The sequence below is a fragment of the Eptatretus burgeri genome, chromosome 6 (genome assembly GCF_056783735.1).
Source record: "Eptatretus burgeri isolate ZD-2024b chromosome 6, Ebu_testis_v1, whole genome shotgun sequence".
In the NCBI taxonomy this organism is placed as follows: Eukaryota; Metazoa; Chordata; class Myxini; order Myxiniformes; family Myxinidae; genus Eptatretus; species Eptatretus burgeri.
The window spans coordinates 78,674,578-78,701,374 of record NC_140966.1 but is presented as its reverse complement, the minus strand read 5'-3'; the positions used below and the strand labels follow the sequence as shown (position 1 = coordinate 78,701,374).

Below are 26,797 nucleotides of genomic sequence, written 5' to 3'. Positions count from 1 at the left end.
TGGTATTATAATTTGTTGATAACATTTAAAGCCGGTCTGGTCAAGGCAAATGCAGATATCTATTGTTGGCCTATTTCACGTTCTCAGTTGAACCGCTGACTCATGTTGCTCACTCAGAAGCTATGTTCAAATCCCATACACGGTATGTATTTGTCCACTATCTATACTTGTGCTATACTAGTGTGTACAAGTCTCATTAAGGCTTGCAGGCTGGCTTAAAAGTATGCACACTCACCTCTTAGCTGTCTCGACTGGATTTGAATGCGGACCCAGCTATATACAATCATAGTGGTGTTTCGCAGTCAGGGCGAGGATTCAATACGTGTGCCCTCTCTCCGACGGGATGGAAGTTAAACTGAGCATGGGCATCCCATCTGCCAGCATGAGTTGGTGGATGTTATTTTGATCCCAAGGTGTCCTTCGCAAAGAAATGGTGAGCTATCGCCGGCACCCTGAACAAATTACCAATTCTTGCTCTAACCTACAGGGGAAATTGCTACAATGGCACAGCTATGCTCCCAGCAATGATGCAACCAGTAGCCACAGGCTGTTGACACAATTAATGAAGGATTCACATTGAAGCACAGTAATGTCGATGAATAAAATCTCCACCATGACCCTTGGGTTAATGTACTTGTATAACTTTTTTTTTTTTTTTTAAATAAATGTACTTTGGAGGGTGGTAATGGGTCTCAAACATAACGTTGCTCAAGTTCAAAGTAAAATTTGAATTAATTTTTAATTTCGATACTTTCTTATTATTTGCTCTTGTAAAGTTTAATAACATTTTTTATAAAGACCTTGTCTGAAGTTCAACTTCCCAATATAAACCTATTTTGTTGTGTTATATGTATAATAGGCATAGCACTTGCCACAAATGAGGAAGATGTGTGTTGAGAAAAGCTTTGGCTTGATCCTTTTGCCCTCATTATTTTGTTTCATGTGTGAAATCTATCTTGGGCTTTAACCATTCTTAAAAAGAGAAAAACAGTTCTTTCACAGCAATTTGAAGAGCAACGATGGATGTAGAGACCTTGCAAAAGTGGAGAGTGGTGCGAGGAATTAAATTGCATATGCATTTGGTGTGGTGTTAAAGATGGACATGACTTCGCGAGAAGTTTTGTTAGCTTAAGTTACTTTTCTCTGAAAACCAGACTTAAGACCCATAGACTAAAGTCGAGCTTTGAATGTACACCTCTGTACTTCTTTGTGCACAGCTCTGCCCCTCATTATTTATTTTGCCACATTTGTATTTCGTTAGGCAACCAATCTATTCTCAGGTGTGTTCAGGGCACGAACATTTTTACAGGCAATTGGGACATCCAATCATGAAGGTGATTGCTATTGTTTGATTATCCTAACGAATAACGAATACTTACTTAGCCATTAACCAGACTTGGTGGCATGACGATTAGAGCATCCGTTCTGGGTCTGGTAGGTCGATGGTTCAAACCCGAGCTTTGTCATACTAAAGATTTTTTTTTAATGGCACATGCTGCTTTCTTGTTTGATGTTCAGAATTCAAAGGGCAGAGCACCGCCAAACATTACTGGGAAAGCAATGGCAAACTACCTCGTTTAACCTTTGCCAAGAAACTGCTTTGGCAGCACCAATGCTCCTCTGTGAGGAGTGTGGTACATCAAATCAGATTTAAGTATTAAAAATTGCAAGATTATCATAAAATTTAAATATATATATATATAATCATGTTTTGTGTGGTCAATATTTTGGAGGTTGTGTTTTGAATCTAATTACATTTGCCTTCTCAGCACGCGTTCAATAAGGTTGTCGTGTTCGTTCGGCTGAAGTCATTTGGTTGTTGAAAAGTAAGACTTACCAACTTCATTGCATGCTACACCATCAAATCTTCCATGCCAAGCTAGTTGAGCTCAGTTGATCCTTGGGTGGAAGGTCTCCATGAAATGTATTGTCAGCTGCAGGACAGCAGGATAATTAAAGGACTCTGAGCAGTCTGGTTATGTATTTGCATCCCTATTGGGTGAAACATGACTAAAAGTGCTGTGTTTCTGCAGTATCTGTTGAGGGATAGGGATGGGGGATACATTTTGGACCATGCCATCCTTCAAAATGAGGAAGTAAAGCTGGCTTGTCCCATCTGCATTTAAATTGTGGACATTAAGGATCCCTCGTTCCATTTTGTCAGGTATCTGTACAAGTATCTTGGCCAAACTGCCATATTTGTCGGTTTTACCTGTCTGATCACATTGCGATTATCTCTGTATCCATCTCCATTGTATCGTCTTCTTTGTGTCTATTTGTTCTTTGCCTGTGACTCCAACCCTTGTCTGCCTGTTCCTCTATGCTTCATTGATGGCATTTTGACCTATCAATTCCACATCGTTGAACTCTTCCACGAGCCTCAATCATTTTTTCTTTAACTTGAATGGTATGTGTGGGTTAACTTTAAAAAGGAAAGTATTTGTACAGTGTATATGTTAAGTTGGTATAAGTTAACAGTGAAAATAGAAAACGTGTGTGTGTGTGTGTGTGTGTGTGTGTGTGTGTGTGTGTGTGTGTGTGTGTGTGTGTGTGTGTGTGTGTGTGTGTGTGTGTGTGTGTGTGTGTGTGTGTGTGTGTGTGTGTGTGTGTGTGTGTGTATATATATATATATATAATTAAATGTCTGGTGTTGGCTAAATGGTTCGGGTTGTTGGCTTGGGCTCTGAGGATCCTGAGTTCAAATCCCACTTGTCTGTTTAATTAATACCAGGTGTGGTTGACTGTGTCATCCTTCTGAGGTCAGCAAAATGAGTGCCAGCATGCTGGTATCCTGTGTTGGAGTGGCGACCCGCCCAGGATTGTGCCCAAGAGCCAAGGAGACTGCTGAGGCAGCACCAACGCTCTGCACAGAGTTTGGTCCCATTGCATGGATGGATATATGTATATATGTATATGTATATATTGTTATGAATTTGGAATTCAATTGCACACAACACACAGATTCCCTTAGTCAGCTATGTCGATAAGTGCATGTTCCCTAGATAGCTCACCTTCCATTGTTTAAATGTTTTGAAATGGATGAGATGTGCTGTGGATCGATTTAATAGTTAGGGAGCGAACAATGGAGACGTCCCTCCCCTTCTTCTGCGAAGAGGAATAAGAACCCTGCGGTGACGTCAACAACTCCCTCCCATCCGTGGTTGAGCGGGGGATGGATCACGAGGGCATGAGTCATGCCGCATGAGTCACGCCGGGTGCGGGGGAGGGGTTGCAAAGGATAAAGAGGACATCTTTTCTTTGTTCGTGTGGGAGTCCCGAGGTCGGGCTGAGTTTGTGGGCTGAGTTAATGGGAGTCCCGTGGTAGGGTTCGTGAAGAGTCCCGTTCTGAGTCCCATGGCAGAGTTCATGAAGAGTCCCGTTCTGAGTCCTGTGAGTAGGGTAAGAATACTGATTCTGGCTCACTTTTCCCCATGTAAATGAATGGGGGATTTTCAGCGATGAACTTTTTTCTTTTTTTTTCCCCTAAAAAATAAATCCCCTTTTTAGCCCAAGGTATATTTATTTGTCTCCCCTTTTAACCTAGGGGCTCTCTATTCAAATAACCTATGCAACAAGATAAAGATTTGTTCAAGTAGTAAAGTCGTAATGTGATTTGTTAAAGGTGATTCTAAAGAAATATCTGAAACGTCTAAGCCTCGGGACACTCTTTATCAAATAACCGATGCATATTGTTTAGTTCACTCATTGAACCTATAAACATTTGTTCATTCTCAAATTCCTTCAATAGTTTAATTTTCTTTGCACAATAATCCCCATCTAAAATATTGAAAAACAAAACATTTGAATCTTTATATTTTTTAAGATACCCCTTTTGTGCCATTACAAAATGATAAACTTCTCTTAATGCTCTTGTTTGACCACCTCCTGAGCCACATATCATTTTGAGATTATCATAAATTGTTTTTTCATTGTTCAATTGATAACCATCAAAGTTTTCAGTCCATTCAAGGATATTCATTTTTTTCTTTACATCCTCTAACTTACTACTTTTTAAATTGATTCGCTTATTTGTTTTATTTACCTTTGTTTTAGTTATTTTTTCAATAAGACTTATTTGATATTTTTCACATTCATTGTTTTCCATTTATATACCAAGACTGAGATTTTCTCCACTCTTTAGTTTGATTAATACTTGGTTTGACCATTTATATATTGCGAAAAAACGCGGCGGTAGCCCTTAAAAAACCCTAACCCATCTTCCCATCGTTAAAACACAATCTATTCTATTCACTCTATCAAACAATATCCTTATGGAACACAATCTATTCCATTATCTAAAATAAATCTCTTATCATCAAAGGCTCCTAATGCCTTTTTATTTACTTCTTCACTATATATGTTATGTTTACAACTTCTTATTGTATTCATTTTCCTATATTCTTCTCTTATTTATCAAACAATTATAATAATTTCTAAAAGTTATTGATTTATTTATTACATATTTCTTTATTCCCTTTAACCTTTTATCAATCTGATCACCAAACTTATAAGCATATGCCTTTGCTCTCAATCCAATAAACTCACTCATTACTTTTCCACCCAACTCATCCTTAAACTTACCAATAACCTTTTCATTCTTTTTTGAAAATAACTCACTCTTCTTACTGAAATTACTTGTATCATATACTCCAATATTTTTCTTCATATCTTTATAAACATCATCAGTTTTTATATCTAGGATAAAACTATCAGTGTCCATATACAACAATGAAACATTTTCACCATACTCTTTCTTTAAGTCATTATACAAATAATCATACATCAATATCTTTGATAAATTAAGAACTGCTGTTCCAATATAAATTGGTTTATCCATTACAATACTTTCCTTTTTCATATGAATTGCAGAAAAGTTCTCTGAAAAAACCTCTTCTCTCTCAAAACTTGGTTTATTTATCAATCTCGAAGCTTCTTTCCAAGATGTTGCGAATCTAATGTTTTGCCTGTTTCTAACATTTTCCATAGTCTTTCCAAATACAGCATTATTCATTAATTTATAAAAGTCCCCTTCAAATTTTACTTTTGTATTTGCTCTCATATCTGTATTGAATTGAATATACTTTTTCATCCAAGGACTTTGTTTAAATTTTAAAACTCTATGAATTTTAGCTACTCTCAATCCTTCTCTCAAAAGCTGTTTTAAGCTTCTCTGATGCAAAACATATCCCTCTTCATCATAGAATGTTGTTAATAACTTTTCTGTTGATTTGCCTTTAATATTAAAACTTTTATGATAATCACTGAACCATTCTTTCTTTGGGGTTTCTTTCTCACATGCAAAAGGAAGGTCTTTATGCTTATTATGAAGATCACTCGGGTACCTCAAATCAACTTCAAAATAATAACCTTCTTCTTCGTCATTCAATTCCTCTTGAGAAGAAATAACAATATTCATCAAAGCCTTTTCATAATCCTTTTCTTCCACCCACTCCAATTTACCATAAGGCAGAGATTGAGACATTGCCCATCCATATAAATTATTAGCATCAAAATACGTCAAATAATTACTGTCTTTTTCACTATCGTAATTTGGAAGATATTTATTCTTTGCTTTAGCATATCTTTTTGAACATACTTGTGATATTCCACCTCTCTTGGACTTCTCAATCATCAAAAGCATATCAACATCACTGATTAAATCAATATCTTGTTTTGTCATTTTCAACATTGCACTCCAAGCTAAACCAGGAGCTGTGAAATAGTGGGCAGGATCTAATCCATAACAATTTTTATTATGACCGAGTGATCTAAAAGCTTCAAACACATCAGCTAACAATAAAACATCTGTTTTTAGATATAAATCATGATATTCTCCAAGGTTCTTTATCTTAAATATTTTCCATATTTCTTGTGCGTGTTTATATTCTTTATCACTTATCTCTTCTTCATAAAGGTTATTATAGAAACTTTCTTTTGAAGGAAGTTGTGTTTCTTTAAATCTCATAAATGAATCCATATAATCATAAGGATAAATTCCCTTACTTGTAAGAATTTTCTCTTTACTTTGAATTTCATTCCTTGTTTGAATTTCCTCTCTCGTGAGAATTCCTTCTTTAATCAGAATTTCATCTTTAATCAGAATTTCCTCTTTAGTTAGAATTTCATTCATTGTTCGAATTTTCTTTATAATTAGAATTTCATCTTCAGTTAGAATTTCTTCATTAATTTCCTCATTAATTCGAATTTCCTCTTTACTTTGAATTCTCTCTTTAATCTGAATTTCCTCTTTAGTGAGAATTTCCTCTTTTGGAAAGAATGAATTAAGATTTGGAAAAGAGGCCGTGGAGCTTAGATTTGATGCGAGGTAGGCTAGTGGTGTTCCCATAAACTTGTAAGAATCTAGAAACCTAATACGAGTTAAAGGTTTTGTGAATATCATTTTTGTAAATGAAATATACTTTTGACTTGTGTTTGTTATGGCAGAAATATTCCCTGGTGTTTTTGAAAGTTCATTTATAAATAGATGTGTATCATAGTTGGCTTTGTTGTGAAGAAAGACTGGAATAAAAGAAGGTAATTTATAATTAAGATTACAACAGGAATGAGCGGGACCTCTATATTTACCAGTAAGATGACAATGATCCCTAACTTTAGACTCCTTAATTTCCCCTCACAAATATGACAGATATTGTTCTTTCTAAATTCTAATTTTTCTTCTTTGGTTAATTTCATCGGTTCATTTGTTTCTTTCATTAATTTAGTGAGTCTTATACATTCCTTTTCTAATCGTTTTACAAACTCTTGTGAAGCTTCTTTTCCACTATAATATTCAAGTTTGTTATACTTTTCTCCAACAGATGATTTGATATAATAACAGAAACCACAAGGAATATGTTTTTGATATTTATTTGTATATGATTCTTTTGGATTAGGAGAAGCAGTATTTATCTTTTTCAGGATACACTCAAAATCAGCGTATATCACAAATGGGTGCATGATAGATTTATTATAATCTTCAAAAGAAATCTTTTCACCAGGTTTAGGCATTGTAATTACAGCTGATTTATGATTACTACAATATTTTGAATGTTGTTCTAATCGTTCTTTTGTATGAAATGAATTTAGACATCGCTTACAAGGATATATTTTGTTTGCTGTTCTGAATACCTGAGAAGAGATTAATCTTGATAAATTATTGATGTATGTGTAATGTGAATTCTTTCCAACACTAAAATATAAAAGATCAATGTGTGTTTCTTCATTTTTATAGTTGTTTGAAATTTTTAATATTTGAACTTTGTTTGTATCCGTTAATCCATATACATTAATAGAAAGATTATTCTTTTTCTCAAATTTAGGAATATCTGTTAGTGGCATTGGGAATTTAAAATCTTTAATGTCCAAGGTATTCTCATATTTCATATATTGTTTTACTCTTTCTGAATTACATTTTGGTGGATGTAAGTGAGCAAGAACAGACCAGAGAAAACATTTATTATCATTATTCTTAATATTAACAACTGCCTTCTTTCGTTTTATTTCTTTTGGTAATTCAATATAAGAAGAAGCTTTAAGGCCCGGTCACACTTGACGTTTTAGCCAGCGATGGCAACGTATTAAAATGTATGTAAAACGCTGGCTGACGTTGAACTTTTGATGTTTTTTTTAAGATTCGGACGTATTCATAACGAGTTGGTCGTATGCATAACATATTAGTGATGGACACAGAACGTTTCGTTGTGTTATAGATAACTTATACCAACGAATGCTGAACCTGTTGTTGGCCTACACAACCTATGCCCAACGAGAGTCTAACTTCGGCATAGCACGTTGCACGCATCGCCGACGATGTCGTGACGTAGCCTATTAAAAGGCTGACGCACAACGATTCGAATCATAACTGCCGTAGAAATGGAAGTGTCAACATCGCGGTCACACCTTGGCGATCTTGCCAGCGTATGCCGACCTAAGAAAAATGTGTCTAAAATGTTGGGGCACGTCAAATACGGTATGAGTAAGTTTGGTATACGTGAGTAGAACGCTAAAGTACGCTATCATACGTCGTAGTAAGTAGAGTACATCAAGAAATTTTAAACATGTTCAAAATTTTACGACGTACTCGGCGTATGACACACGTTCCGCATGCGATGGGGATAAGTTTTACACACAATATGCGGACGCTTACACACGTCCACAAAGGCTACTTATAAGCTACTCATAAGTAGAAACACGTCGCGGTAATGTCTTTTTTACGCGAAACTTATTTCTAACTTATGTTTGACGTGCTTTGAACCAATTCTTTACGTAGTCCCAACACACATCGACGTATGTAGACGTATTCCAATGACGTCTTCCGGTCGACAAAAAAAAAATGATTGTGTTTCTAGGTTACAACTGCCATATAAAGACGTGTTCCCAGCGGTTTTGGGAATTGGTATATAAAAATGCTGCTCATAAAAGGGGAACCCAACAGTGTTTTCGAGTTCCTTTTTGAGTCGATGTCCATGTCAGCAGTAACAGTATCAGTATCAGTATTAGTATTAGTATTAGTAGTAGTCGTAGTTTGTTCATGTTGGCAGTAGTAGGTGAGTGTGAGGGGGAGGGTGTGGGTTATGATGGATCGTCCTTGCGTCCGCGTGTCCACGGGTAGGTTCATAGGCTGCCACTCAACGATTTAAATGGCTGCATCTCCACTATTGAAAGTAGACGCTTGCGCTCAACAATTGGATTATTTTTACACTCAACGACTTTTAAACGGTACCACTCAACTATTTTCATTGTTTACAATGAACGATTTAAATTGCTGTCACTCGCCTTTGTTTTTTGACGCTGGGGTTTGGAAATTTGAAGCGTTTCTTCTGAACGTGTTAAAACGCTCAAACTCGACTATTTTAAATAGACGCTGCCGATGGACAATTGGAATCATAGCCAAGCTAGACATCGAAGTGTGAACATCCTCGTCATGCCGAAGAAAAGTTTGAAGAATGCTGCAAATAAGTGTCCTGTCCGTGGCCGTGGACGCTGACGCAAGGACGATCCATTATACCGACGTCTTTCAGCCTATGAGTAACTTAAAAGTAACGTCTGTCGATGTGTGGCAACGATCGCGTAACGTGCCAACAACACGTTAATCATAGGTTCGAAATAAGTTTGGGGTACGCTAAACATTACCTCGGCGTGTCTCAACTTATGATTAACTTACAAGTAGCATGTGTTGACGTCTGTCAACGATCGCAGACCGTGTATACAACTTGTGGCCAGCGTAGCGGAACGTGTGAGTCATATGCCGGCATACGTCGTGAAATTTCAAGCATGAAAAAATTTGAGGACAACCAAAAAGTACAACGTTTAAAGCCAACGCACAACGACGTATGGCAGTGTTTTTCAGCGTGCTCTCAATGTTATCAAAACTTACCCATAACGTATTCAACGTGTGCCAGCGTTTTAGAAAAAAAATTCAAAAATCGGCATACGTTGGCTAAAACGTCAAGGTGTGACCGGGCCTTAAAGAGGGTTTGATTTTAGAATGTGTATATCTAAAAAGATGATTTTTTAAATATTGAATCCACTTCCTACCACTGTATTATCAACATCCTCCTCTTGTCTTGATAGTTCTTCATAAACCCCACTATTCAAAAAATCTTGAAATGATGTTATAAAATGAAGATCTGTTCTCATATAAGGAGTTTGTTCTTCATCTTGTCTTTTCATATTCATTTTCACTCCCATATAAAACTTTAAAGTTTTCATTTCTTTTAATGTCTTTTTAATAAATTTTTCAACATCGGGTTTCACTATTTCAATTGATTCAACTATTGATGATGGACCGGGTTCTCCAAATTGAAAAATCCTTATTTTTATATGCCCTTTAAATGCCCCATCAGTGTTTTCAATATAATAGTCTCCCTTTACTTTAAACTCATTTTTCTTGTGTTTTTGTGATTGAAGATGTCTATTATAACTACTCTTCAAAACATCCTTTGAGCAGATATCACAATGTTTTCTTTCCAACTCAAGAGGAGATATTTTATGAAATAGATTAAATGTGTGTTTGTTGGTTCGGAGGTGTTTTCGATAATGTTTATATTCGTGATTACAAACATCGCAGTACGTTGTATTCACCATATTTATATAATAAAACTTTGCTTAAACTAAAATTTTCTTGATGAAAATTTCGTTTATTTTACAGGTGAATCTGTGCTTAAACTAAAATTTTCTTGATGAAAATTTCGTTTATTTTTCAAGTGAATCTGTGCTTAAACGACAATTTTCTTGATGAAAATTTCGTTTATTTTACAGGTGAATCTGTGCTTAAACTAAAGTTTTCTTGATGAAAATTTCGTTTATTTTACAGGTGAATCTGTGCTTAAACTAAAATTTTCTTGATGAAAATTTTGTTTATTTTACAGGTGAATCTGTGCTTAAAACCATTTTATCCTCCAACTTTTTCTCTTAATAAATACAATGTTTCAAGACACAAAAGACAAGTTTCAATCAATCTCTTCATTTGTTAAAGATACTGAGAAATATGTCAAGGATGTAAAATTGAACAAAGATAAATATAACAACTATTGGATAAAAACAATTATGGTGGATATGATGAGTTCTTCAATTTACTTCAGTGGAAGGGCTTTTAGTATACCTGGAAGAACATCAATTAAGGTATCTCAAACAAAATTTCTCCTCTCCTTCTGGCAATATATTCAAAACTAGAAAAAACAATGAAACAAGAAAAGGTATCAAAAAATAAAAACCTTATGGATGAAGCTTTAGAAAGAAAAGATAAGACCATCTGTAATATGCAAGGAGAAATTTGTATTTTTTTCAACAACCCTAAAGATATAAATCCTGATGAAATAAAGGATGTTAATATATCAGGTGAAATGACATTTCGTTCAATTGTAGTTAGGGATCATTTTAATATCACCTTTAATATAAAAAATGTAGCAGTTGAATCTGTTAATGAAAAAATGTAAATAGATATCGATGGTAATGTTTTTTTCTACTAATTAAATATGAGTCAATATTCAACTGAAGATTTTGAAGATTATGAGAGTGATTATGATACCGAGAGTTTGCATTCAAACGATGGTTATGACACCGAGAGTTTGTGTTCAAACGATAGTTATGAAAGTATAGATGATTCTGAAAGTATCGAAGATGATATCGAAGATGAATTTCAGTTTAGGTAAAGTTTTACTTTATAAATATGAATAGTTTACTCGATTTTGAGCCTCTTGAATTCCATGATTCTCCATATGACAAATTTGAGAATTGTCCTGCGTGTGAAAGACGGGGATTAAACACAGTCAAAAGCCTATAAACAATGTATATTCTGTGATTATCTTCTCATTAATGATAATCAAAAATATAAAAAGGAAAATAATTCTTTTAGATTTACACCAAAAATGAATTACTTTACAAGATTGATGAGAGAAATGAATGTAAAGTACGAGGGTGATAACACACCTTTCCTTACAAGGGAAGAAACTGAACGTATTAGAGAAATGTTCAAAGGATTGTTGTTATATATTATTCATGGATGTGATTTTCAGGGAAATATCAACACAAGATATTGCATAAATAAAATAATGGATTATCTTGAAATTAAACCTGAACTTAGGATAAAATATAGAGTTTCGAAAAAAGCCAATAATAAATTTAATAACCTGTTTTCCAAATATATAAATGAATGATTTTTTACCCATTTGGGAAAATAAGATAAAATTTGACAACCATAAAAATCTCCCAAATTCATTAAGATGCCTCATAGTTGGTTCAAGTGGATGTGGAAAAACCTGCTTACTTTTAAAGATGCTCCTCACTCCCAACTTTTTAGATTATGATAATTTAATAATTTTCACAAAGTCGAGTTTTCAATCAGAGTATCAACTACTCTCACAAGGGTTTAATGCTGGTCTTCAAAAAGAAGATATAATCGGTTTATTTAAACGTCAAAAAAACCTAAATGATGATAACATTGAAGATATAATTCAACTATTTTGTGATACACAGAGATGTAAAAAGAAATCAAATCCTATAACTTGTATTCTTAGTGATAATACGGATGATATACCGTCTCTCCAAGATTTGGATAAATCAAAAAAGAACCTCGTTATCTTTGATGATTGTGTTAATGAGAGAAACCAAACGGTAATGGACGGCTACTACACAAGAGGGAGACATTCTTCTTGTAATTGTATTTATCTTAGTCAATCGTACTTTCAACTTCCTTGTCGTTCCATCAGAAACAATGCTAATACTTTTATTTTATTCAAGTTAAATTCAATAGATATCAATAATTTTTGGAGAGATAATTGTTCTACATTATGTAGTAAAAAGAAATTTGAGGATTACATGAAGCACACTACTGAAAAATATAAATATATTGTTGTGAAACAAGATGAGATATTAAGGGATATATTTTTTGTTTTATAAACAATTACATATATAAATGACAACTATTATTGTAAATCTTGTGGGTAAATCTGCTTCTGGAAAAAACGTTCATAAATCAAGGTTCTTGTGTAGTACAAATGAGAATATTGTAAATTTACTTAAAAAACACCCCGTGATACGCATTGTATCAACAACAACTAGAGCAATAAGACTTGGAGAAGTAAAAGGTGAAGATTATCACTATATTTCAGTGGAGGAACATATGCAATTGAGGAATGAAGGTCAAATATTTGAGGAGGTTTCTCTTGGTACAACAAAATATTCACATTCTAAGAGTGAGTTAAGGAAACTAAAATCTGGTGGTCTTGTGATATTAGAAACTAATCCAGAAGGAACGAGACAAATTATTAAACATCTGAACGGAGTGAAGATTTTATCATTCGGTTTTGATGTTGATGAAGAAACTCAACACAAACGTATGAAAAGCAGAGATGCAAGTATTAGTGAAGAAGAAATTACAACTCCCATTAATGTTAATAAAGAATTTGATGAAATATTTAAAGAAAAGGATTTATTTGAACACATCTACTTGAATGATGAAGAAAAGGAAAATTTCCCTGTTGATCTTTACAATTCATTAAATGATATTTTACAAAAAATAAATGGATGCAAAAGAAAGAGCAAGAAGATTTAAGGAACATCAAGAGTTGGTTTCAAAAGTTGTAAAACAACAGAAAGACATAAAGAAGAAACGCAGACAGAAACTAACGGACGAAGAAGCATTTGAAAGAAAACAAGAGAAATTTTTTAAACCACTTTTAAAAACTTCCCAAGAAAAAATGAAAGATGTTTCCACAGTTCCCACAGAAGAATATACTCCTAAAAAACTTCAAATGTTCAAAGATTTTGATCAAATGATGGAGGAAGAATTAGAGCATTTAGGAGAATTAAAGGTATATGATGATGAAGGTTTATTTCAACAACTGGAAGAGATTAATCGACCCTATGATTATATTGTGAATGCTCTTCAAAACAATGAATATTCAGCGGATTCAAAAACCAAAGCAGGACTCATTCCAACAGAACAACCAGCAATATTTCATCTTGTTCAAGAAAAGGTATTGATATTTAATGCTGAATTAAGGTTCTTGGGTTCTGCTCAACCCCCGGTTAAACTAACTCCGAGATTAATGTTTCTTCTCAAAAAAGATGGAAGACGAGGTTCAACTGTGAGGGATGAATCAAAGTATATTGATAAACCATTGGATATGAAAAATAATGATGATAGAGTATATATTGATTTGCTGAACACTCTAAATTATCGGGTTAGTATTTCTAGTAAAAGTAGGAAAAATGAGAAGGAGAAACACATTATTCAGGCTTTAAGTATCCTTGTTTCAGGTATTAGTTTTCTTCCAAATGACCCATCGCAATTAGTTAATAGACTGTTGTTGTTGTTAGGTAGTAAGAAGGCTGGAAATAACACTTGTTTTAATGAAGCATCAGCCATTTTAAACCAGTTGATGAACATGAAAATAATTAATAAATCTCAATATAAAGACATTTTATCTAATATTAAATAAGATGAGAAGCACAATCCTGAGTTTTAATTTCACAACAAGCGACCACACATCTTCATTCCCATACCCACTACAACTTGACCCAACAAAAGAATATGAGGCATCTTTATTGTCCATGGAAACTTATAATACCTTATTTAATATAACTGATAAAAATGACAAGTTTAGTTATAATCCCGGAAGTGGATACAAAACGATAACAGTCTCACCCGGAGCATATGAGATTTCTCAAATATCTTCCGAAATTGCTCGTCTTATGAAAGAACAGGTCGATGAACCAAAAAATATTGTTATAGACATTCAAAAACATACTTCAAAATCAACGATTAAAGTTAAAAATAACTACAAGGTTGATTTCACAATTGATAATTCATTTAGAGAGTTATTGGGTTTCTCCTAAAAAATGATTGAAACTAATGGGACGTTTTACAGTGATAATGTCATTCAAATATCCTCAGGAATAAATTCGGTGTTAATTCACTGTGATTTGATTGAAGGTGCTTATAATAATGGAAAAAAACAAATACAATATTTTCATTCAGCGCATACTCAACCCCAATTGGTTATAAATTCAAGATGGAACCCAAAAATTTGGTTTATCTCCGTGTCAGGAAAAACCATACACAGAGTAAATTTTAGCATAACCGACCAAGATAATCGTATGATTTCTTTTAATAGAGAAGTTATATCCATCAGAATTTACCTACGTGAAGTTTTCCAATAAATAAATACGATGGTTATTGTGAGGAAACACAAGTTGGGAAAATATAAAATAATTACAGGGGATGGGATGTTCCTTTCCCCATACTACAAGGGTGAAGGTATGTATCTTGGTAGAGGATACTATAAACCTAAGAGACAAAGGGGTCTTGGACATCAATTTAGAGGAGATGGGATAATTGATACTCTCATGGGTATTGGTTCAACTATTCTTAAACATAAAGATCTAATTGGTTCAACTGCTTCTGCTGTGGGAAATGTAGCAGGTGCTGTAAAGAGCATAAAAGATGCCCAGAAGGAATCTCATAAATTACAAGCAATAAAAGAAATTAAGAAAGGCAAAATTCAGTTGTCCCCCCAAGAACGACAGAAAATAATTCGAATACTTGGATCAGGGTTTCAAAAGTTTTAACATCTTTTTTTCCTAAATAAATACAAGTATGGAAGCAATTGATAGTATCTATGATTTGGATGATACTATTATTATCTCAAACTCCACTAAAAAAGAAGATTACTTCAAGGTAAATGCAATAACTGGAACAGACTGGAATACGAATGGTACAAAAAGTTTTGAAATAAATAATCAACAAACCTATTTGAATCTCTCCGAAAGTTTCTTGTTGTGTAAATTTAAAGTCACTAAAGCTGGGAAGAACACAAACGCTACACTTGTAAATGATTTCTTCTGGAAAATGTTTGATAGTGTGCATTTGTATATTGGAACACAAGAAGTTGAAGCGGTTGATTATGTCTCTGCTGTATCTGAAATGATGAAATTTACACTCTATACATTCAGTGATAGAATGGGAAAGGGGTCTGTCGAAGGTTTTATTCCTGATATGTCAACGGGAACAAACACAGACCCTGGATATACTCAAAGGAAAGGAGCGTATAATGATGATACAAAAGCAGAAAATAGTTTTACTGTGGCAGTTCCTCTTAAAGTTATATTTGGATTTTGTGATCATGACAAAGTTCTGTATGGTCTTAAAATTAGATTTCAACTACAAAGGAATGATAATGAAAATAGATTGCTTTTTGGTGTTGGTAATGCTTTTGGTGATCAGAATAAATTTGTAATTGAGGAAATGAGTTGGTATATCAGTGAATATAGTCCTAATCTTAAAACAGAAGAGATGTTGAATCGAAGACTTAACTCAAAGAAACCACTCAGTGTATCATACCTCAAAAGAAGATGTCAACATGTTAAACTCAACCAAACTACTTACACGTGGAATTTGGGTGTTCTGGAAGGAAAGCCACGATATCTGTGGATCATTTTTAAAAAGCCAGATGGTGATACTGCGACTGATAAGAATAATGCATTGAGTGATAATGCTAAGGTGAAACAACTTCGCGTTTCTCTAGTTGGAACATTTTATCCACGAGATAGATTGGCAATTAATTGGGAAAAAAATGATTTTGCTGAAGCATACAAGTCTTACCAAAAGGTGTGTGAAAGTAATGGAAATGAAGAACCTATTTTGGATATGACAGCATTTGAAAGTTTGTATACAATCTATGCGTTTGACCTGAGCGCTCAAAAGGAAACTATAAAGTCTAATCGAGTGGATACTTCCCTATTCATTGAAAGAGGAGAGCGTGAAGAAGTTGATACATATTGTTTGCTTTTGGAAGAAACAGAATTACAGATTAATACAGATAATGGTGTGATGATTAGTCTCACATAATTTTTTTTCAATAAATGAGTGGCAAAGTACCAACTGGGGTATATGTTAATCAAATCAATCTTCATAAACTATCATCTTGTGTTCAAAATCAAAAGCCTTGTATGATTAACGTGAATACAATTCAGAGAAAAGCAGCAGTAAGAATTGATGTTTTGCTCACAAGAGAACAGGTTAAAATCTTGAATGACACTGGCTCACTTAAAATTAAAATGACAAAACCAATGTTGAAAAAATATTCAATAAGAGAGACGAGTGGAGGATTTCTCCCATTTCTAATTCCTTTATTTGCTGGTTTAAGTGCGGTTGGAGCATTGACGGGTGGTATTTCAACAGCGGTGAAAACTGCCAACGAAAGGAAGGCTCAACTCCAGGCTCAAAAAGAATTGGAAAGACATAACAAAGAGTTGGAGAAACAAATTAGTGGAAGTGGTGTAATTGTAGATTTTGCTGAAAAACTTGAAGGTCTGCCTGACAAAGTGAGATTGTTAGTTGGAGATATGCTTTCTTCTATTGCACAAGCAGGTGTAAAATTAACGAAAAGAGGTAATGGATTATATCTTTCTAATAAATAAATGAGCATTGATGAGTGGTTTAAAGAATTTGGAAAGAATACAACATCAAATTTACAACTTGTCAAATATTGTAAGAAATTAAAAATTCATAATGTGGTGATTTGTATGAGAGATGAATTAACAAATGTGCCGAAACATACAAAGAATATTATTATGAACTTAGAAGATAATAATGGGAACGGTTCTCATTGGGTTTGTATTTTTAATAGTCAAGACAAATATTATTTTGATAGTTTTGGTCTTCCACCACCTGTTGAAGTCATAAAATTCTTACAGAATGGTGTTTATCAAACATTTCAAGTCCAAGAATTAAATTCCAAGTGTTGTGGTCAATTATGTCTGTATGTGTTATTTCAACTCATCAAAAATAAAAAAATTTTATGATATTATTTTTAATCGAATATAAATGACTTATGTTGGTAAAGATGGTTCTATCTTTGGTGTATCCTAAGAACTGGATATTGATTTATCAAATTATTACACAAAGGCACAGGTTGAATGGCATAAATATAATATAACCAAAAATATTAACATGAAAAATGCTTATAAATTAAAAAATTATCCAAGCCCGACTGACGCGAATGACTTGGTGAGATTAAGCGATTTATCACAATATATATCCTTAAATAAAACGGCCGTGTATTCCAAAGATACAGAAGTGTTGATATTATCTCCAGGTCATACAGAATTCACAGTTCGAATTAAAATAAATTTTTATAAAGAAGGGCGTATCGTTTGTATGAGAAGAGAACAATGGGGGTATGATATGAATGATTTTTTTTTTTTTTTTTTTTTTTGTATACCTTGGTCGAGGCTCGTATGAGAGCTAACACACAACTCACAGCAAGGAGGCATGAGACAAGAGGGGCGGGAGTGGAAGGGACAAAACATTGGGGAACAGACACAGGTGAACTGTGGAAGGGAGAGGGATGGGGATGGGACGGGGAACATGGCGAGGAGAAGATGGACATTACAGGGACTTTCAGGAAGGAAAGCAGGAGAATTGAAGGAAGTGGGCTTGGGTGGATTATCGGGGGTAGAAAAGATCGAGGATTTGGATGGGGGAAGATAAGAGGTGGTGGTGAACAGCTGTTTTGAAAGCCTGGAGGGAAGAATGGGAAAGAATAGAGTGAGGAAGTTTATTCCAAAGGCGGGAAAAAAGTGGAATGAAAGAGTGAAGATGAGCAGTGATTCGTGATTTTGGTAGTTTTACCAGAAGGGGGTTGTTGGCGGACCTTGAGCGCCCTGTGGAAATGTGGTGGGGACAAATCGCAGAGAGAGCAGGGGGGGCAAGGCTGGAGAGGAGTCGGTAGAAGACAGAAAGACCACCGACCAACCTGCGGTGATTGAGTGAGAGGCCCAAAGACTCAGCTTCATTGCGGGAGATGCCAATGATCTTAAAAGCCCTGGTTTCGACAGCGTGAAGTCGAGAAAGGAGGGAGGCAGGCGCACCAGCCCAGAGGGGAGAGCAGTACTCCATCAGGCTACGGACAAAAGCTTTGTAAGTAGTCAGGAGCTCAAGAGGGCCGAGGAAGGACTTTGCACGACGGAGGATTCCCAGTCGGCGACTGGCTTTTGAGGCAAGGTTGGAAATGTGACTTTCCCAGGAAAGGTCATGGCAGATAGTGAGACCCAGAAGCTTGAAAGAAAAGACTTCTTCCAGAGGATTGTTGAGAAAGTGGATGGGGGGGTTTTGTAAACGGTCCTTTCGAAGAGACATAGTGAGAGTGTGAGATTTGTGTGGATTGAAAGACATGTTCCACGTGTTGGACCAGTTTGTGATTTTATCCAGATCTGCAGTGAGCGAAGAAGCTGCTGCTTGCCGGTCTGAGGGATGACAGATGGTACGGCAGAGGGTGGAGTCATCGGCAAAGAGAAATAGAGGATTTTCCAGAGAGTCCGAGAGATCATTGATGAAAACCAGAAAAGAACAGGGCCCAGAACGCTACCTTGAGGAACTCCAGCCTGCACAGGAAGAGGGGATGAAAGAACTCCATTTAGGGCCACACGTTGACTGCGACAGGAGAGGAAGTCTGCGAGCCATGAGTGGAGATGGCCTTGAATACCATGGGAAGAGAGTTTGGTGAGTAGGGCAGGGTGCCAGACTGTGTCAAAAGCACGTGATATGTCCAGGGATACGGCTCGGATTTCCTGTCTGGCATTGAGGACCTCCATCCATTGATGGGAGAGCAGTAGCAGCATATCCAGGGTAGAGTGACCTGGTCTGAAACCAAATTGATGATTGGAAATCAAGCCATTGGAGAAGAGGAAGGATTTCATGTCTGAAGCAATGATGGATTCCATAACCTTGCTGATGATTGGGAGAAGGCTGATTGGTCTGTAGTTACAGGGATCTGTTTTTGCACCTTTTTTATGCAGGGCAGTGATGTTAGCAGATTTCCAAGCAGATGGCAGATGACCTTGGGAAAATGAGAGGGTGAATAGAACAGAGAGAGGGTGAGCAAGAGCAGAAGAGCAGGCTTTGAGGACACGTGGGCTGATGCCGTCTGGACCGGTTGCAGAATCTGACTCGAGGTTTGAAAGCAAGCTCTCCACCTTGTCAGGAGAAAAGGATACAGAGTCCAGGGACAGTTGGGTGTGACTGGCTAAAGTGGGTAGAGATAGTGATGGGTTTGGGACACAAGATTTAGCTGCAAACACCGAGTTTAGACATTCAGCTTTATCACGTGTGGAATCAGCAGTGCGGCCATTTGAGGTAAGGGAGGGGATGGAGGGGGAACATACACCAGAAACAGTATAGGGTATAATTGGTCATTTAAAATTAACCTCGAAGACCTGAAACAATTAAATCAGTCTCGTAAGGAAGAATATTATCCACTTGGTATCGAGAATGAGTTTTGTGGGGCCACAATTCGTAAACAACAAATAAAAGAATTTAATAAGGGTAAATATAATAATGGTTTTGCCCTTGTTTATATCATTAAAACAGAAAAAAACAGGATTATATATAATAAGTAAGGAAATACAAAATGATTTAACTATGGGAAGATGGGGAGGTGTTTCGTGCCATAATATTATTCTAACATATATTTCTAATACATAAATGACAGCAAGAAGGCTTCAAGAAAATTATCATTTCTGTGTCCAAGCATACCTTCAAGAAAAGGGTATTCGGTATTTTAATAAATTTGTTCTACAACATAAGAATGAGGTATTTTCAATAAAAGATTGGCATTATGCTGATGTTGATAAACCGACAACTTTAGATTTAATTAGAATGTTAAATAATGAAAAAATTATAAAGTTAAGGAAAGGTAAGGCTCTTTTCGAAATTCAAAAGAAATTTTATTGGTTTCCTGTTGTAAAAAAAATTATTTTGGATACAGGAATAACAAGAAATCCTGATGAATATATGTATGATATTCTATGGGGTGTAAGCGATTCAAGGATAATAAGGGATGAGGAAGGAGTTGAAGAAGAGAGGGAAGAGGAGGAAAAGGAGAAGAGAGAGAAGGAGGAGAGGGAGAAGAAAGAGAAGGAGGAAAAAGAAAAGAGAGAGAAGGAGGAGAGGGAGAAGAGAGAGAAGAGAGAGAGGGAGATGAGGGAGAAGAGAGAGAAGAGAGAGAGGGAGGAAAGAGAGAAGAGAGAGGGAGGAAAGAGAGAAGAGAGAGGGAGGAAAGGGAGAAGAGAGAGAAGAGAGAGAGAGGGAGGAAAGAGAGAAGAGAGAGAGGGAGGAAAGAGAGAAGAGAGAGAGGGAGGAGAGGGAGAAAAGAGAGAGAAAGAATAAATATCAAAATATGGAAACCAGTGAGATTAAAAAAAGATTAGGGGTATTAAAGAAAATAACTCAACCCACCGAGGAGGAAAACAAAGAATTGACAAGTCTATTTGCAATACTTTCGACAAGACTATTGACATCGACAAGATATGGATTTTAATTCAAGTTTTTCATTTTTTTTTTTCTTAAATAAATGGAGGAGAGAGTGAAGGCATTTCTAAGGATTCTTTATGTTTTAAAAATTAAGATTCAAATGTGCATGTTGGAAACTAAAAATGTTTTTGCACTCTGCAGGAATTTTTCTCATAAATAAATGAGTTATTGCCTCAAATGTAAAAAGAAAACTAATACTAAAAATATTTCATATATTAAAAGTAAAAATAACAGGGTTATACAAAAAGGTATATGTTCGGTGTGTGGTTCAAAAAAAAATCTATTTATCTCCAAACACAAACTAGGAGGAGATATACAAAACTTTTTATCAGGAAGTAAATTTACAACTACTGGAATACCAGGGGAATTACATCTACCAGGGTATTCTTTCTGTGGTCCAGGCACAAACTTGGATAAAAGATTAGATGAGGCAGACAATCCTAAATCCTGGAGTGAGCCCATCAATAGAGTTGATGAATTGTGCATGAGACACGATATTGATTATGGGAATACCACAACTTTGGAAGAAAAGCATGAAGCCGATAGAGAAATGTTGTATAATTTGTCTCTGATACAAAATCCAACCTTGAGAGAAAAAGTTGATAGGTTCATCGTGAAGAAGATGATCAGTGCTAAATTGAAACTTGGACTTGGAAATTCAAAAAAACTTGTAAGCTCTAATGATATCATTAAGATTGAAGAGCAATTAGCTGATGAATTACATAAACCAATATTCACAAAGTTTCAGAGAAGGAAAGTTTATTCCAAGGAAGTAGATTATATCTGGTCTGCTGATTTGATTGAACTCAATAATGATAAGGGGTACAAGTATGCTTTAACCGTTATTGATTTGAGGAGTAGATACGCATGAGTTGTACCATTAAAAAACAAAACAGGTAATACTCTTATGTTAGCCTTTCAACAGATATTTAATAAAAGTAAGAGAAAACCTAAAAAATTGTGGACTGATGAGGGTAGAGAGTTTTATAACAAGACATTTATGAATTTTCTAAAAAATAACAGAATTACATTATACAGTACCTTTAATGAAGGGAAGGCAGTTGTTGTTGAACGTTTTAATCGTACCTTAAAAGAGAGACTATATAAAAAATTCACACAACTCGGTTCACAACAATGGCCATCTTTTATTCAGGATATTGTGGATAAGTATAATGACGCGGTTCACACGTCAACAAATATGAAACCATCAGAAACATTTACAAAATTAAAATATGAAAAAGAGATTGTCAGAAAACCTAAGTTCAAAGTTGGTGATATCGTAAGAATATATAGGTGGAAATCTCATTTTGAAAAGGGTTATATTAAACGATGGACAAACAAACTTTTTAAAATTGTTGATGTAATAAATACGGTTCCTTGGACTTATAAGATATATGATTTGGAAGGGGAAGAGATTTTCGGTTCATTTTATTCACAGGAATTACAAAAGACAAAGATAAATTGAAATTTTTTGACTCCGCCCCTTTTTGACTCCGCCCACACAAAACCCACCCACATAAACCCCACCCCACACAAGCTCCACACAAACCCCACCCCACACAAACCCCACCACACACAAACCCCCCACAAGCTCCACTCAAAAACCCCACCCCACACAAGCTCCACACACACAAACCCCACACAAGCTCCACCCATATTCATCATATTCACATAATTAGTGATTAGCTAATTAGTTCCCCACACACAACATGTTTATTTAATTAAAAAAATATCCACCCATCCACAAAAGCTCCACCCATCCACCCATCCACCCATCCACCCATCTCTCCACCCATCCACCCATCTCTCCACCCATCCATTTATCCACATAAGCCTCATCCACATTCACCCCTCCCACATAAGCCCCACCGAAGCCCCGCCCACATAAACCCTGCCCACATAAACCCCTCCTACACAAGCTCCACCCACATAAACCCTGCCCACACAAACCCCACCAAAGCCCGCCCACATAAACCCCACCAAAGCCCCGCCCACACAAGCCCCACCCACATAAACGCCCTCCCACAAGCCCCGCCCACACACGCCCTGCCCACACAAGCCCCACCGAAGCCCCGCCCACATAAACCCCACCCACACAAGCCCCGCCCACACAAGCCCCGCCCACATAAAACCCACCCACACAACCCCCGCCCACACATGCCCCGCCCACACAAGCCCCACCGAAGCCCCGCCCACATAAACCCCACCCACACAAGCCCCACCCCCCTCATCCCCCCTGTGCGCACCCACCTTTGACCCACCACCTCCCTCATCCCACCCCCACCCTTCCACACACACATGGTGAGGGGAGGGGTGGGATGAGGGGGTGATGGGTCATTGGGGGAGCTCACCTACCCCTCCACCCCCCTCCCTCCCTCTCCTTCATGTCTTGATTCTTTTTTTGAAAATCAAAATCAAGTAATTGTAAACAAAACAAATATAATTAATCAAAATTGAAAATATTAAATATTCATTTGCGAGAATGTATAATCTTTCCCAGCAATCTTCTTCAGATGTCTTGTGATTTTGAAACTCAGACACCATATTCTGTTTTGAAACAAAAAGTGGATAATAATTAGGTTTTATAAAGATAATTACATGGTAATATGAGTAAGCCTGGTGTTGGTTCTCAGTTCAAGCCTCGTTGACCACTGAATTAACACACCAGGAGGCCGACTCAGCCTGTCATCCTTCCAAGGCCAATAAAATGAATTCCAGTGTACTGGCAAAACCGCGTCCAAACTAATGATGCAACCAACATAAGGCGACATTCCAAAGAGAGAGTGATATTAATAAAAGAATAAATAAACAAATAACTAAATAATAACTCAGAAACATTTACCTCCAGAAAATCATGTGTTGTACCAAATTGCTTCAACAGCTTATGTTGTGTGATCGAGCTGAAAAAAAAAAAATAATGAGTCAAGGGTATAGATGGAGAGACAGACAGAGAGAGGTAGGTAGAAAGACAGACAGAGAGAGATACAAAGAGACAGACAGGGAGAGATAGAGAGAGACAAACAGACAGGGAAAGAGACGCACGCACGCACGCACGTACGCACGCACACACACACACACACACACACACACGTGTCTCACCATTGGTTTAATTCATTCGAGATCAGAGGCCGTGATAAGACTTCGTACCAGTCATTATAAATGTTTTTCAATTCTCTTCTAAAATCATTGACCTCTTCAATAAGAGCATTCATTTGATGCACCTCATCGTGATATGTAAACTCCACTTCTTCCAAGGACCTGCCAGGAAAAAATATATATTTTCGCATGATCACGATTTAATTTATAATCAATTGCTTCATCGTTCAAAGAGGAAACCATACACAAACTTACCAACTTTGTCGTGAGCTGTTATCTTCATCGGAAGAGAGTGAGTCCATGTCTCAGTTTTTTTTTACCATTGGTACAAGATGACAAAAAGATCAGAGGCCATGATAAGACGTCGTGTCAGTCATTAAAAATGTTTTTCAATTCTCTTCTAAGATGATTGACCTCTTCAATAAGAGCATTAATTTCATGCACCTCGTCGTGATATGTAAACTGCTTTTCTTCCAAGGACCTGCCAAGAAATAAAAAATATCAGAATTATCACAATTTAATTTATAATCAATTGCTTCATCATTCAAAGAGGAACCCATACACAAGCTTGCCAACTTTGTGTTGAGCTGTTTTGTTCGCGGAAGAAAGATCGCTCATGTCTCAGTTGTAAAAATGAAAATCCCGTCTGGCAGAAACTTTGTCTGTCGAATCACTTATCAGGCAACGATGAGGAGATTGCTTAATCATTGGGTGTGGCCACAGGAAATGACGCTTCGGGCGAGACAGCTTGGAAAATAACTGGGCGATATATTCTCAAATTGTATGAATCATTTTTAAAACGTACTTAAAATGCCCTAAAATGATTTTGATTAAACTTATGTTTAAAAGCCTGTTCGTGTTCTGAGATAAAATATAGACACGAGGCCTTGTCTCACAGAATAGTTCCTATTTTTTCACAGCATGACAGTCCAAAACACTTCCTCATTTTCACAGCACGACCGTGTCAAAAAAACACTTCCTCATTTTCATGGCACGAACTGAAAACATTTGAAACAAAACTTTTTTTTATGGCGTGGTTTATGCACAAAAATGATTTGCAACTCAGGCGGTGGCCAGATGAGATCATTAAGAGAAGTTTATCATTTCGTAATGGCACAAAAGGGGTATCTTAAAAAATATAAAGATTCAAATGTTTTGTTTTTCAATATTTTGGATGGGGATTATTGTGCAAAGAAAATTAAACTATTGAAGGAATTTGAGAATGAACAAATGTTTATAGGTTCAATGAGTGAGCTAAACAATATGCATCGGTTATTTGATAGAGTGTCCCGAGGCTTAGACATTTCAGATATTTCTTTAGAATCACCTTTAACAAATCACATTACGACTTTACTACTTGAACAAATCTTTATCTTGTTGCAGAGGTTATTTGAATAGAGAGCCCCTAGGTTAAAAGGGGAGACAAATAAATATACCTTGGGCTAAAAAGGGGATTTATTTTTTAGGGAAAAAAAAAGAAAAAATTCATTGCTGAAAATCCCCCATTCATTTACATGGGGAAAAGTGAGCCAGAATCAGTTTTCTTACCCTACTCCTGTGTGCTGAGTCCCGTGGGAGGAGTAAGCTTTTTGCTTCGGAGAGAGCAGTCGTTCAGCAGGCCATCGGGTCCTGCTTGGCTTGAGGCCTTCGGAAGCTTTTTGCTTCGGCTGGCTCGGTGAGCTTCGGCTGCTGCTTTGTTTTGGAAAGAACTTGAGCCGGTTGTTCGGCTCGAGCTGCGAGTGGAGGCTTCTTCCTCTTCTTCCTCTTCCTCTTCCTCTTGGTTCATGGAGCTTTTTGTTCTCCATTTTGTTTTTCGGCTTGGTGCGACGCATCGGCCTCCTCTTGGAGTTGGATCCTCGGGGAAGCGACGATCGACAGGAAGGATCGGCTCCTCGTCTCACCGGCACGTGTTGAGAAGCGCGGGAGGATTCGCGGGAGCTCGGGAAGGATCACGGCGATTGGATCCAGCTCGCTCTCGCTGGAGCCCGGGTCCGGACAAGTTGAAGACCACACGAGGTGGAAAGGTTCGAGTCAAGCTCTGAGTTTCAGCTCACCTGTCCTCTGAGCTGGAGCTCGTGATTAAAGGCCTCAGCCACTGTTTCGTGTGTGTGTGTGTGTGTGTGTGTGTGTGTGTGTGTGTGTGTGTGTGTGCGTGCGTGCGTGCGTGTGTGCGTGCGTGCGTGCGTGCGTGCGTGCGTGCATGCGCGCGTGCGCGCGTGTGTCCGTGGGCCCGTCAAATAAGAAGGAACTGCTGTTAAGTTTAAATGACTGTACATAATAAGTAGACGGTTGTAGTTCTTTTGTCGTGCTTTTGTTGCTTGTATAATTGCATACGTGTTTTGCCTTATATAATTGCATATGTGTTTCATTATAATAAATGTCCTTGTGTGAATGTAAACCTGCTCGTTGCGTCCATTCCCTCATTGACTGAGCATTTCGTGTTTTGGGAGTGAGAAAGCCATTGGTTTGCCGTAATAGGGGGACATTTGGACCGACGGTTCTCGGCTATTGCGCCGCTCGGAATAGCGCATGGACAAGCTCGCCTTGGCGGTTTGTTCCGTACGAGTTCCGTCAAGGGTGGAATATCCCTTTCGTTGGATCACGTGGGTATTTAGGTGAATTGAAGATTGGCAATCGACCCGACCCCACGTGATCTGCCGATTGGCGTATTTCGGTTCTTGTACAAGGACCCGTCGCTCGGAGTTATCCGGGCGGCGATCTATATTCCGGGCGATCGGTCGGGCCGACTTGACTTGCGGCTCTGTTCAGATCGGTCGGTTGGCGGCCGACCCCCGGCCCGTAACAATATGTATATATATATATATATATATATATATATATATATATATATATATATATATATATATATATATATATATATGTATA

The 26,797-nt window shown here is 36.8% G+C and overlaps 1 protein-coding gene and 1 long non-coding RNA gene across 3 annotated transcripts in view; one reads left to right on the top strand and one right to left on the bottom strand.

Moving 5' to 3' along the window:
• The window catches only part of LOC147025135 (receptor-type tyrosine-protein phosphatase delta-like), a 278,354-nt gene that overhangs the window by 8,892 nt on the left and 242,665 nt on the right, over positions 1-26,797 (top strand). The window lies entirely within an intron of this gene.
• Positions 23,258-24,393, bottom strand: LOC147025136 (uncharacterized). The gene is made up of 4 exons (XR_015059364.1): positions 24,167-24,393; positions 23,915-24,073; positions 23,658-23,715; positions 23,258-23,362 (listed from the first exon to the last, which is right to left on the bottom strand). It is a non-coding gene; the product is annotated as an uncharacterized LOC147025136 (long non-coding RNA).